A 12,740-nucleotide genomic window follows, 5' to 3' on the forward strand; every position below is an offset into this window, starting at 1 on the left:
ACTTCCCAAGCACCCTTACTAGGTGGAGACACGTTTCAAAGACGAATTCGTAAACGAAAGTCATAAATGCCACCACAGGGAATTTTCTGTTCCTTCATATACTGTAATCTGGGGCGCACCTTTCGTTCCAATGAGGGGCAGGAGCTTTGCAGTGAACCTCACCCTAGCTAGCATGGCTTTCCAACTGAGGCCAGGCAGCTCAGGCAAGAAAGCTGATCGAGGCTCTGACACTAAATGCAACATCGCCTTTTAGCAGTGCAGTCAGCGTCAGGATGCGTAACCGTTGTAGCCGCTGATACAGGCAAACTATAGAACTCTCTCTCTAGGAGTGATTAAAGTATTATTAAATTTACGCGCCAAAACCACGATCTAATTAAAAGGCACTCCGTAGGCCGGGACTTCCGATTATGTGTGACCCTCTGGGGTCCCTTAACGTGCCCTTATAGCTAAGTACACGAGCGTTTTTACAGTTGACAATATTGAATGTGGTCGCCCAGGCCGCGATCGAAGCCGCAACCTCGTGCTCATCAGCCCAACGCCACAAGCATTGAGCTACCACGGTGGGTATATTGATGTGGCACGGCTGCAGACAATATTCGTGCATACCTTGCCTCCGCGCTTTTAATTGCTCTTCAAGTCGGAGACCCAGCTGATGACATTTGCATCGACATTTGCTTCCACAATCACCACAGTATGCGATTGACACTAAACGCAGTTGCACTGACTTTCCGTTCAAGCAGAATGGCTTTTGAGACGTTAGAACAAAAGCTATACTCACTTCCCTTACCCAAAAGAGAGAGAAAAAGTTAGATGAAAGTGGAGGGGCTGACCGGAGTGAATCGTTCAGTTGGCTAATCTGCACGGGGGAAAAGAGAGAATGCAGAAATACTACTACTACTACTACTACTACTACTACTACTACTACTACTACTACTACTACTGCTACTACTACTACTACTACTACTACTACTACTACTACTGCTACTACTACTACTACTACTACTACTACTACTACTACTACTACTACTAATAATAATAATAATAATAATAATATTAATAATAATAATAATAATAATAATAGTGCCCCGGAACACCTAATGAGCCTTCATAGTGGTGTACTTAAAATGTAATACGCCAGACAAAATGTACAGAGAAGACGTATGTGGTAGACAAAATGCGAGATGTAGAACAAATAGGGAGACAAAAAACGAAGATGCGGGCCTAAAAAGGAGTTAATCATGCAGCGTAGTTATCTGCATTTGTACAGAAAAGTAAATAAACTCTCAAATATGTCAATACAGGGAGAATACTTATCACACGTTTTTTGGAGTCGAACTATAGGACAGCATTTAATGCAACAAGGAGGGGCAGAAGATGAGGAATGTTGCCTAGTGTACTATTGCGGCACAGAAAATTTCGTCTTTCACAGGACGTTTGAAGTGGGGTGTTTCGGTAGTAATCGCGAAAGATTATTTCTTCGATTGTTGTTGTGCTTGTGCCCAATAATTAACCTGTGCGTGTAATTCGAACGGGTGATTAAATATATTTAATTGAGAAACGTAGCATGACTACGTACATGAAACGTACATGAATATTTAAGTCATTCTCCCACCTTTACTTGCATTCTATATGGAGTCTCCAGCACCTTGGGATAAAATGATGTAAATCTCAAACAATTATCGACAGTCGATCATAATTAGTGACTGAAGCTATTTCATGAAAATACAAAAACGAGGGTTTAGTAATTATCGGCGTCATTTGCATTTAAAGCAGGAAAGCGAAAGTTTCACAGCGCATTGCGCTTAGTATTTTCCTATTGTCACGGAATTTCACGTCCGTATCGCGTGCGCTGCTTTAGGAGTCTAGGAAAAATTTAGATTAGCGGTAGTATGACACCCTGGAACGCTTGAATGAGTAAGTTTCTATAAAGGCTGTAAAGAATCTATAAAGAATAAACATACATCGCTATTCACTCAGAACATTGTTTCGTACGTCGACTAAATATAAACACCGTGCCCCGGATATCTTACTGAGGATACCGGGGGAAAACAAGCAAATGCCGTGTATAATGCATAAAAATTGGGATAAAGCCAGCAGTCAGCTATTGTTTTCAGAGTACATAAGCAACCTACACAGTGCTAATTTTCGGTACACATCACCAAAAGGTGTCCCTCATTCATTTCCAAATACGAAATATCTGCTGTGTTTGGTCCTGCCGGGAAACAAGTAATAATGTTGCTCTTATTTAGAAACAGCCTGAAAATTAAATCGTCAGTCAGAAGTGACACATGCCTTTAGAAAAAAATCAAGTCAGTGTTCTATTGGTACTGAAATGGCTCTGCGACCAAGGTCATTTTCACGAGCATATTTTTTTAATTTATTGATACCTCAAGGGTCCCAATAGGGCATTACATGAGGGGTGGGCACGTACAGGGCGGGAATGATGATGATATTAGAATGAGGAGTCGGAACACTCGATGGCAGATCTAAAGCGCGCTGTGGCGCGGATGAGTGCAGTCTGGGAAGGCCATTCCAGTCTCGGGCAATTTGGACGAAGAATGACTGCAGGAACGTAGTGGTGCGGGCTTGTGGCGGGTTTGCGGATTGTGGCGGGATCGAAGTCTATAATTAGTGGCGATTATAGTCCCCACTATAGCTACTAATCACAAATGGTAATCATAGGTTATAATCTATGATTAGTGGTGGTTACACAATGAAATTCGACAGTTATACCTGTAAGAGGTTTGATTACATTTCTGATGGTGATAAGGTACTGAAACTGGAACGCTGCAACGGACAGAGATTAAATAGTTCCAGCATTTGATAATCTAACGATTTCAGGCTGTAAGGTACAGCAGTCGCTGGGCGCGGCTGATTATAATACTTTATGCGGACCTCTCCCTCACCCTCTCATTAAATGTAAGAAGCTGATTGTGTTTTAGAACACGGATATAGCGGTCCGAAAAAACTGGGCATGATACAAGTTGCGCAAGCTGACATTTCGTTAGGGTGGGAACTGCCCAGCTCCAGGCCTTATGCCCCAACCACTGGCACGCGCCGAAAGCTTCGGCGCGCGCTGGCAAGCGAATGCGTCGCTTCGCTTCGGCTGGAGGGAAAGGGCGCGCAACCACTGGAGACAAGCTCCGACGCGCGCCGAAGCACGCTCCTCGGCTGCGGCGCACTGTTGCTGGACTATTCAGTCTTCATCCGTCAAAGTCCGGCCTAAAACAGCTTGCTGTAAACTAAGCTTGAAACAATAAGTTAGTGATCTGTATGTGCTTTTAGATATAAAAAACACGTTTGAATAATGAATATACACCTGCCGCAACAGTTTTTTATTTCTGAAGTAACAATAGTGTACAAAATATCGACATCAGCGCTCGCGCGTCGTCTGTCTGCAAGATCGCTTTCCAAACACCTGCACGACGATGCCATATATCAAAAACTGTTGCACCATTTCATTTTTTGGTAGCTTATTGCACAGCCAATTATGTAAGAATTAGGCGTGCAATGTATCCCTGAAAAAAATCTGTGTTGGAAATACTGCCACGTAGTAGTGACGGTAAATAAATAGTGCCGGCTCAATCGCAACGATAGCGGCGAGCAATGTCGGCAATCGTAGAAAATCTCATCTGCGGGTCAAGCGCGTCGGTTTGCATACGGCAGTCGTCGAAAGTTACAGCCTATTCGCTGGTGCCCGCGCGCCTTCCAGAAACTACAACACAATTCGTGTCGCGTATGCAATCAGATTAGCAAGGTTCGTCGACAACAGACAGAACCATCGATAACATTCGCGAAACTTCCGATACGTTCAGGCGCATCGTGCAGCGAGCGATAACGTTTAACATTTTTTAGCCGGTGAAATACGGTAACCGGACACAGATAAAGCATCCGTGTCAATATAATTATGCTTGTTGGTAAATGAAAGAAACGTGAAGAAGTGGGTTCTGAGAAAATCAGCACAAACAAATTGAAACAGCTGCAGCACTCACAGAAAAAAAAACGAATAGCTAAAATGTATGTAATTCGTATCTTGTCTCCCCCCAATTCTTGATTCTGTCAAATCTAGCCCATGGAGCACCTCTCTTATTCTAGGTTGTTTTGATGCATCAACACCGCATCCGGAGGCCTTCACATTGAGTGTATTGCTACAAAACATTTTCACAGCGTAAGGGCCATGTTCTATTGTAACTGGTTTCCACATATCAAGTTTGCCTTTCTTTACATTAATGAAATGACATACCGTCAGATAATACAAGCTTGAGAATTAGAGGGTTTTAATAGGAGTCTTTCGTTGCCCTTTGCCAAGTCGTACTGTTGAAGCACTTATTCGAATGTAGGGGAGCAGCTCATTTGCATAGTATAAGAAATATATAAACAGGTTATTTTCACAATTTACACACTTCGTCACCACAAAAAGAAAAATTGCAGTTTATTGTTTTCAGCCTGCTATGATGTTTTGACTGAGAAAGATATATTCAATTTTTTCTGCGAGGCACGGAATAATTGCTGTGGCATATTATTTTATTGCACAACACTGCATACAGTAGCCAGCCATTATTAAAACTCACAAGAAATCGATAGCACAATGCATATGATCAGGCACATAGCATATTATTGCACTTTCTTAATTCATGCCAGAACGACGACCACAGGCGTCCTTCTCCAACAAGGTCAGCATCCATCGTGGACTTTCTCTTCCTTTAATCTTTCCGTCCCCCTTTCCCCAGTGTAGGGCAGCCAACTGGGCTCAGTCCTGGTTAACCTCCCTACCTTTCATCTATCATTTTCTCACTCTCTTCTTAATTCATGCCCTTTCTTTAATTGCACGAAAGCTACTGCACTAAAATAGTATACTAGTACATACTTAAAAAGCACAATTTTATACTGCGATAAGAATCAATCATTCAACTTTTTATTGTAGTGCCCAGGAACAGCTAGAGAGCCTTTGTACTGGTGCACTTAACGAGCACTATGTGAGACAAAATGTAGAGAAAACATGAATGTAGTAGACAAAAAAAATGGGAGATAGAGAAACAAATAGGGAAAAACAGAAATGCAGAAAAGTAAAAGGAAGTTAATCCTACGTGATTATCTACAGATACACAATACACAAGAAATGAACTCTGAAGTATGTTTTGGAGTCGAGTCTTATTAGCACAATCTTGTAAAAAGCCCAGGCAACGAATGTGGAATGCTACCTGGTACACTGTTGCGGCACAAACAAATGCATATGATCAAGAAGCTTTAAGGAATGTATAATGTCATGGACCACCTTATACAGGAACAAAAGGTGCGATTAATTAAGACTTGAATCTAGGGGTGCGAGTTGAAGTATATTTGAGAAGGCTCAACTGTGGTCGCCAGAATGGCAAAAGTGGTGCTTGAAGATAGACATCAATTTATTCTGGATGCGTTCAATGAGGTCAGAATTAGATTTGCTCATTGCACCCCCCTCCTACAGAGGCATACTCTAGTAGTTGGAGGCACACAGCAGAATTTCAGAAACACAACAGGTGAGTGGAAATCATGCAATATACGGCATGCAATTCCAAGAGCGTGAAGGGCATCTTGTGTAATTATCTATGTGAAGAGAAGCTTAGCATTTTGTCGAAGTACACACCAAGATCTTTCATTTCATCGACCCTAAGGAGTGGAGCATCATGTAGGGTGTATCAAAATTTCACATGGTGCGTTTTGTGCATATAACTTAATGCCATAGTGTTGGAAGCATTTAAGAGTACTTATTGCTTCTGCACCAGTTTGAGAGTGAAAAAATGTCTTTTTGGAAGTCGATGCAGTGGTGAACAATGTTGACAGTCTGAAATAGTCTGAAATGTCGGCACACAAAGTCATGCTGTTCATTTATTAAAATGCTCTTAGCACTAACAGAAAGCGAGGAATCCCCTATCGATTCGAACACCTGACGCACTGAAGAGGATAGATATAGGTCGGCAGTTAGTAACTGCACATCTAGCACCTGATTTGTGCATGGGCAATGTCCATGCTACCTTCCAAGTGCTAGAAAAGGTACTAGACTTTAGGGAACTATTGAAGATGCTTGTGAGAACGAGGAACAAGTATGCTTCCATACGTCTTAACCCTTTCAGACACCACTTTATCCCGTTGATTGAAAGTTGCTTTCACCACATCTCTTGCATCCTTAGAATCGTAGAAAGTGTACAGCTGCAGCAAATATTAAGAATTTTCAATTGTTTAGCGAGTTTTGTCAAGTTTACAAAATTTCGACTCCATGTGAAAACTCACTACAGGAACACAAAATATGAAAACATGTACTATTTCGTGTTTTGAAAAGCTTGAAAAGCACTTATCCAGCCACTTGACAATTATGCCTGGTGCACGACATTGTAAAAAACAATGAAAGAAGTGAACCCGCTACATACAACATACTGACACAGAGTAACAACACCCAGCCGTCTACCTTCCCACTCATTTTGTTAAAACATTCTGCACATCATTCAAAATTGCAGCACAGTTCCAATAATAAGTGTTTCAAGATGTATGAAACACATTTTAAATACCATTACTTTCATCAGTGCTTTTGCTATTGATGCACGCTCCTGCTGTGCCCAATTGTGTAGACAGCGTCTCAAAGGGTTAAGCTCTGTGGAGGAAATACCATCAACACTACAAGAAAGGGAAAGTTTAAGGCACTTCATATACTTGGAAACGAGGTTTTCATTGACTGCTAGCATACACTGCGCCAGACTGAGAAGGAAGGCTACTTGAAGCATATTTCACACCATATAGCAAAGAGAAATGTTCTGCAAAGGCATCAGCAGTGTTCGAGACAACACCACTATGTTCATGAAGAAGACGTACATCTTTGGCACTCCTTTTAGAAGAGAGAGCCCACAAAGCTCCAGAAATATTTTGAATTATGTGTCACGCTGGCTTCAACACAATCAATGTGGTCAAAGTGATGATTATAATAATAATAATAATAATAATAATCTTAGTGCTAACTTGGCACACTAGACTAAAAAGAAGGCTGATGCCTGTATGTTAGAGCATCTGATAACCAGAAATCCAACGCAGGAATTTGCAGGATGCAGAAGACACTTCCTTCCCCTCCACGTGCACACACACTTGCTCAATAACACAGCACGGCACACACGCACACATTCGACAGGTGCACAACACACAGGAGTGCCAATGAAGTCTGGTTCCAAGGAAGGAGAATCCAAATCGCCAGGGGGGTGGAGAGAAAGCTCTGCATGCCAGATATAATCATGGAGTTGTGGTGTCGGGCCATAGAGGCGTGATGAGGGCTCAGGCTGTGCTGACCACTTGTTCGGACGAACTGAAGAAAGATTAGTGCTGTCCAGAGAGACGTCAAACACCCTGCAGTATAGACTAGTGCAATGTTGCGTTGGTATTGCAGGGTGTGCTACTTGAGGGGTTTGAGGCAATCCTCGAAGGCTGGCATGAGCTTGTGACAACCGAAAAGACGGGAGTAAAGGGTGTGTATTGTCCGGCACTGAACAAGCTTAAGCTTGTTAGCGTCGCGAGTTTGGTACGGGAACTATACTGATGAGCAGTACTCAAGTCATGACAGAATGATAGAAGTGTAGAGTGCTCGGAAAACCTTAGGTCATCAGGGAAGGGAGACACGGGACACAAACCCAAGAAAGGGCCGGTGCTTACATACAGTGCTGATGACATATGCGGAAAAGTTGAGAGAACAGCTAAATGCTACACCCAGAATGGGAAGGGCCCGAACAGTCTTTATAGAAGTGCCTCCAAGGAAGAAGGTTGGATGTGCAGCAGTTTCATTGTAGCTGATACGCATGGCAGCACTTTTTACGGTGCTACTACAAAGTTTGATATTGTAGGCCCAGTCGTTCACCTTTACGGAATGTATTTATTGTAAGCACATATGCTGTGCATCGGCATATTGTTGTTGTGGAAGCGTTAACTTGTTAATCAAACACATTCTCCGCAGATGCATTAGTAACTTGGTTTTGAGTAGATCTTTGCCCTGACTACAATTTATAGTATCGCAGCAAGAAACATTTTAGTAGAGGCTGAAGGGATTCCAGCAGTTTAAGCATACTGACTGCACAAAACACTGATGACACCTTTTCACCTTCCCCACAATGCACTCACACCATCTACACTTTCCATAATCAAAAAGTGAGAAATAAAATCAATTACAGTTTCATTGACTCAGTACTTGCTGCTTCTGAAGCGGGCATCGAAGCAATCGTGGTATACGCTGCTACATGCATAGGTCTTGCATGATGCAGGTCCTGCTATGCACTGCACACAGGGCACACGTTGCAAACAGATAATTTCTTTTTGCAGTGCTCAACTATAACGACACACTGACTCAAACATGACTGCGTTGTCACGTATGCTTCAGTGCGTCAGTGTTCTTGATTGCTTCACGAGCGATTTATGCCCAACTAGCCCAAAAGACGGACGCACTAGAAAGAAGTGAGTGAATGAGTACAGTGAACTTGTACTGAACTGGATTCACATGCCGAATAGAAGAGCGCAGTGTCAGCTGAAACAGGCGGCACGGCTGATTATGTAAGTACTTCCAATAGTTCGGCTACTAGTGTATTTTGCTTTCGGAAGTTATCTTTACCACTGGAAACAGCGCAGAGCTTGCCCGTTAAACTTGAGTCAACCGACACCAAACGAAACACGCCGCGGTTGACCAACCCAACTTCCACACGGTTCGTTCACCACATCACAGGTCACACGAAGTCAAGAGTGCCATATTTTAAATCACTGCAGCACCAAACGGACCTGAAAATTCATTTCCTTCGACAGAGTTTCTCATGTGAGTTCGTTCACTCGCCAGTTACGAACTCTATGGACGCGCTAGGCCTACGCGTAACGTAAACAACATCGGCGATAGGCGAGTGTTGATTATCCAGACTTCGGAGCTCGTAAACGTGTTTCCATTCGTTTTGAGCACAACAATATGCACATACAACAAGCACAGACGTTGCGGCAATCGTGATTCGGTTGGCTGTTTTAGCAGACGATCGTACCGAGCCCGGCGGAACCCAGTGGGCAGGTTGGATTAGTCGGCGTCGTTCGAAGTCGCTTCGGATCCACGTCGCACTGCCACAACCCATGGTGGTCGGTCGGTTGATCGTGTCGTTGTCGGCCTACTATTACAACACTGTCTTTCAGGAACACTGTCGCGCGCGTCGTGCGTCCAAAAAACTCGGACGATCGTTGGTGCCGGCGTCTCCGCACGGTCGGCCATTACAGGCCTAGCAGCCGAAGGCTCCGCAGCCTCCGATTGGTTGATGCCTGCGAGGCGTCGCAGCCTCCCATTGGTGCACGCCGGCGCAGCTTCGCCGCGCGCCGGCAAACTTCTAGCATCGGCAGAAGACATAATCGCTGCGCGACGTTCCGCTTCACCGAGTTCCCGACCGACGCTTTGACGCATTTGACCCTTCAGCGCGCGCCGAAGCTTTCCAGCGCGTGCCAGTGGTTGGGGCATTATCCACAACGACAGCACGTATGGCGAATCCCGCGCGTCGTCTGCTACAGGGCGTCCCAAGAAGGCACGAAAGGCAATCAACGATGTCTAAGAAGGGATATGCGTAGTAAAGAAAAGCCTTAGTTTTGTGGTCACTCGAGTAAGAAAGGAAACTGCGCTTCATGCAGCTGTAATTTTAATGGACATTCCAGCGTGCAGCCGAAAGTGCCAGTGCCTGCTTTTAAAAGTGTCTGTGGTAAAGGGCTGCGAAATGACATACTTTTCCACCCCATGGACGATCTATGAATGGTGAAACGCTGGAAAAGAAGTTTATTTGAGTTTTAGCGTACCAGAATTATGTTTTCTCGTATAGTCAAGTTACAATTCGACGCTATCATGCCTGCATAGGTGGTGTGTGAGTCGTACTTTGTGATTTTTCTACGTAATTTCGCTTGAGAAATCCAATTAGTTCAGTAGCTTTCTTGCGCCACATGGAGGGCCTCGGTATGGCTTGTTCGAGAATCTTATTGCCTTAAATCTGGGCACCGGACGCGGGACGCCAACGCCAGATTTTCTGCAACACGGGACCCTTAACGCTATCGCGTTGAAATCGTAAAGTACGGCTTACATACAGCGTACAGACATGATAGCGTCTAATTGTAATTTGACTATACGATAAAATATAATTCTGTTAAGCGAAAACTCAAAGAAACCTCTTTTCCAGCGTTTCACAATTCATAGACTGGCCCCGGCGTCCGCCATTCGCGCGCGCCAGCGCGTGAGTATCTCAGGTGCCACGGAGGGGCGCGCCCGGTTCCTTGCAATACCTCCAGCTGGCGCTCGCCTCCGCCGCATCACGACCCACGCAAGAGGCCGTGGTTCCATCACAAAGCTCGCCTTCGGCAATTGCGTTCGCGGCCAGCGTTTCCCGGTAAACATTGCAGTTACATACGCTCCAGTTACCTGGAAGCGCGAGAAGCAGTCCGGGATCTTTGAATGCTATAGCGTGCCACTCTTAAAGGCGAAGCTTAAGCGTCTTCCGTCTTTTACCAAATTTAAATTGGTGTTACTTGATCATCAAATGGGCGCTGGTTTGATCGAGAAATCAAATGATCCGGATTGTATGTTAATAATCATTTCACATTATTATTCTCCGTTCCGCCGAATCTGAGCGATGGCAGCGATTTTGTAACTGTATTCAACCGTTTCCAAATATGTACTGCTTACACGCTGTTCAATATCTTATTGAGAATAACGTGCGTTGCGTTGCGCTAGCCGTCAGGCGGGGAAGAATGTTCCCCGCTTTGTCGATCATGCTGCACAGCTGACACTGCGGCATGAGCTAATATACAATTGGCGGCAACTCACTGCCGTGGTGTGCCGCAGGGTGGAGTGTTGAGCCCCATTCTGTTCAACCTCGTCTTGGTAGGACTAGCGGAGTACCCACCGCGGTCAGTTCACGTCTCAATATACGCCGACGACATTTGCATCTGGGCTTCTGCGGTGACTCGCCCTCAGGTACGAGCCAGGCTTCAGCGGGCGGCACCCATGACGGCGTCTTATCTCCGAGAACAAGGCCTCAGCGTGTCTACTGAAAAGTTGGCTTTACGCGCAAATAAATGTCATCGTATCCTGTTTCAATCAATGGTCAAGCTGTATCCTATGCTAAGACACATCGCTTTCTGGGTGTTATCATTGACCGCAACCGCTCGTGGAGCCCTCATTGCGACTATCTAAAGAAGAAATTAGTCGCCATTGCTCAGGTCTTTAAATTTCTCTGCGGGAAAAACTGGGGTACACCAGTCCGTTCTATGATGCAGCTCTACAGGATACTGTTTCTCCGACTCCTACGTTACAGTATACCAGTGTTGTCAAATGCATGCAAGACGAACTTTCGCGCTTTGAAGAGCATACAAGGTCAAGCCCTACGCACGTGTTTAGGGCTGCCTCGGTGCGCGTCAACAGCAGCAACTATTGGCATCGCTGGGGACCATATGATCCAGACACACGTAGCTGTCGACTCTCTCAGAGCGCACATTCGCCATCTGTCAAGGATCGCCGACCATCATTTGGCCTCCCTACCAGCCGAGAGACCTCAAGCGACCTTTTCAAGAGTGATTAACGCTCATAAAGAGTGCATACCGTCGTATTTTACACCGGCGACGAAGCCTTCATCTCCCCTGTGGTGCCTACGACAGCCTCAAGTGAATTTTACTATTCCTGGAATTGCAAAAAAAGTCCGATCATCCATCGCCGGCTCTGAAGCAACTTACGCTTTTATAACTGCGCCAGAGGTATCATGACCACATACATATATATACCGATGGTTCGACCTCCCGTACCAGCTCAACCGCCGCATTCGTCGTTCCAGCCAAGAAGGTTACAGTTAAATTCAAATTGTCGCATACGACTACATCTACATCAGCAGAGCTTGCAGCTCTCCATGCCGCTAGGATGTACGTCAGCGAAGAGCGAACAGAGAAATGGGTCGTATTTTGTGACTCTAAGGCAGCCCTTCACAGCATCAAGTCTGCATTACGTCACAGAACTTACGAGCAGATGACATCTGACATCAGGGAAGTGCACCACCATGCTCTGGAAAGCGGGCACACCATCATATTTCAATGAATTCCTGCTCACTCTGGCACCGTCGGCAACAACCTAGCTGACAAGGCTGCCCGGTCTGCCCACGAAGATACCCAGACGCGTTCAATAAATACCCTTGGCGAGGTCGGACGCTGCCAGAGAACTTCGCCTACATGCACGCCAAAAGTCGCAAGATCTCTGGAGTTCAAGTGCCTTCAATTGCCGATTATATAAAGTCGACCCCATGCAACGGCTACAACTGCCATCTAGCCTTTCTCGCGGCAAAGCAACCTTGCTGTACCGCTTGTGGCTGGGAGTAGCGTTCCTGAACTCATACTCCTATCGTTTGGGAAGGGCCTAAAGCCCGATGTGCGATTCCTGTGGGTGCGAGGAGACCATCGAGCACCTATTGTGTACCTGCTTCCGCTACGATGTACAACGCCTCTCTCTGCGGGAAACTTTACACCGACTGGACTTAAGACCATTCACCGAGTCAAAGATACTCGGACCGTGGCCACACCCGCCACTGGCACGAAAAGCGAATAGTGCATTAGTGTAATAGCTGAAGTGCACCGGCTTAAGAGACCGTTTATAGTGACCCTGTGTATAGTGTCCCGCCCAACGCACTCAGTGCTCACTTTCTCCCCTTTTCCTCTTTTATTCCCCCTTCCCCAACCCCAGTGTAGGG

This window comes from Dermacentor andersoni, chromosome 1 (assembly GCF_023375885.2).
Source record: "Dermacentor andersoni chromosome 1, qqDerAnde1_hic_scaffold, whole genome shotgun sequence".
In the NCBI taxonomy this organism is placed as follows: Eukaryota; Metazoa; Arthropoda; class Arachnida; order Ixodida; family Ixodidae; genus Dermacentor; species Dermacentor andersoni.